Source organism: Microcebus murinus, chromosome 5, assembly GCF_040939455.1.
Source record: "Microcebus murinus isolate Inina chromosome 5, M.murinus_Inina_mat1.0, whole genome shotgun sequence".
Lineage (NCBI taxonomy): Eukaryota > Metazoa > Chordata > Mammalia > Primates > Cheirogaleidae > Microcebus > Microcebus murinus.
The window spans coordinates 114946427-114948335 of record NC_134108.1 but is presented as its reverse complement, the minus strand read 5'-3'; the positions used below and the strand labels follow the sequence as shown (position 1 = coordinate 114948335).

Below are 1909 nucleotides of genomic sequence, written 5' to 3'. Positions count from 1 at the left end.
TACGTCACACCTCCTGGTTGTCCCGCTCTGAGACAAGGAGCCGGGCTTCCCATTCCCACAGCAGCCAGTCGTGGGCTGAGGACACCTGGGGCGTTGGGAACTCCCTGGCTTCTCCTTGGCTTAACATCTGGAGCTGCTTGTGAATCGTGCCGCCACACACACCCGAGTGCAGGTGTCTTCTGCACAGACTGCGGGCCTCGCTCTTCTGAATGCCGCTAGCTCGCCACCCACCCACGGGTGAACCTGGTCAGGGTACTTTCTCTCGGGGGCAGACTCTGATCCTGGCGGGCTACCGGTGTCTCTGCTCGTTTCTTTCTTCCATTTCGGGAAAGGCTTCCTTACTGGGTGTGGAAATCTCCTATGCCTTTCCTCGCCTATTCTGTCAGCTTTAAAATTCTCTTTCAGTTGCCACCCTCACAGATGGATTAGGAAACTCTTTCCGGTGCACTCATTAGTGAAATGACCTCAATGAAGCTGGAATCCAATATCTAATCGCCGATTTTTAGCGAGTCCACACGCCAGGGGGGTCGGGGTCCAATGCAGCCCCGGCCAGGCCCAGGCCCCTTGGACTGGGCCACAGGAGGACACAGAGGAGGGTCCCGGCCCCCACGGTCGCGTTGCCGGCAGTTCTCCAAGGGCTTGGGCGTTTTCCAGAGGTAGGAGATGGAGGGGACTGATTTCTTCAGCGCCCCACTAACCACGCCACCCCACCCATGGGACACATCCCTAGAGAGAGAGAGAGACGCCCCATACACTCGCTCCCCTCCCCCATGCGCTGTGCCCCAGCCCGGGCCCGAGGGAATAGGCAGCAGCCCACCCACAGGGTGGGGGGCGCAGCTGAAAGGGGTTGTCAGGGAGGGCGGCCCCTGCCTGGGGTCAAAGGGCGGGCGACCCGCGCATGCGCAATCGGGGCGGCGGCGGCGGCGGCAGCGGCCACGAGCTGGGGGTGGGGGGCGGGTAGGTGAAGGAGGCCAGGCGAGGAGAGGAAGGGGGCTGGAATGTCTCCACCTCGGTGAGTCCAGCCGTGGAGGCGCATCTTGTGTGAGTGTGAGTGAGTGAGTGTGAGTGTGAGTGTGTGTGTGTGTGTGTGTGTGTATAGAGAGACAGCCCCCCACCCCGGCCCGCCGCTCCCTGCCCGCCCCGCCCCGCCTGTCAGCCCCGTCCCTCGGAGCCCGCCGGACCCGGCCGGTGAACTCAACAGGCCCGCCCGGTGCGGGTCAGCGCCGGCGCGGGGCCTGGGGCGGGAGGAGGCGGCGGGGAAGCGCAGAGAGGCTCGGCTTCTTGAGCGGGGCAGGGGCGCCCTCCGCCGTCTAGGGCCACACCACCCTGAACGCGCCCGATCTCGTCTGATCTCAGAAGCTAAGCAGGGTCGGGCCTGGTTAGTACTTGGATGGGAGACCGCCTGGGAATACCGGGTGCCGTAGGCGTCTTCTTTTTTTTTTTTTTTGTTTTGCCTCTTGTTCTGTCCCCTCTCTGGGAGCGAGGCGGCGGCCCGGGGTGGGGGTCACCCCCACCCTCAGCGCCCGCCGCGGTGCCTGGCGCCCCAGCCCGCACCGTGGGGCCTCCTCTTGTCCCAAGCCGCGACACCGCCGTCACGCGGCAGCATGCGTGGCTTCTGGACTGTCAGGTCTCAGACCAAAGGTCTGCTCTGTGGGAACCGACACGCTGGAGGAAACCTTGAGAGTCTGAGAGGGGAGGGAGTTCCAGAAGAAGGCCAGGATGTCATTTTGAGGGAGTATGTGACCAGAACTCGTCCCGTTGCTTTTGGGGTTCTCTGGGCTACACCTAGGAATCTTTGGTGGTGGCACCTGATGTTGGGGGATCCGGAGTCACACCCAGACCTGCTCCACAGGCCTCCTTTTACTTTTCTCTTCGGATTCATTATTTTTTAAAAGTGTCTCTTATCTCT

General features: G+C 62.6%; 1 non-coding gene across 1 annotated transcript; it reads left to right on the top strand.

Annotated features, from left to right (window-relative positions):
• The first annotated feature begins 1308 nt into the window (after window positions 1-1308).
• LOC142871037 (5S ribosomal RNA) lies at window positions 1309-1427 on the top strand. Its single transcript, XR_012919383.1, has one exon. It is a non-coding gene; the product is annotated as a 5S ribosomal RNA (ribosomal RNA).
• Window positions 1428-1909: the final 482 nt, after the last annotated feature.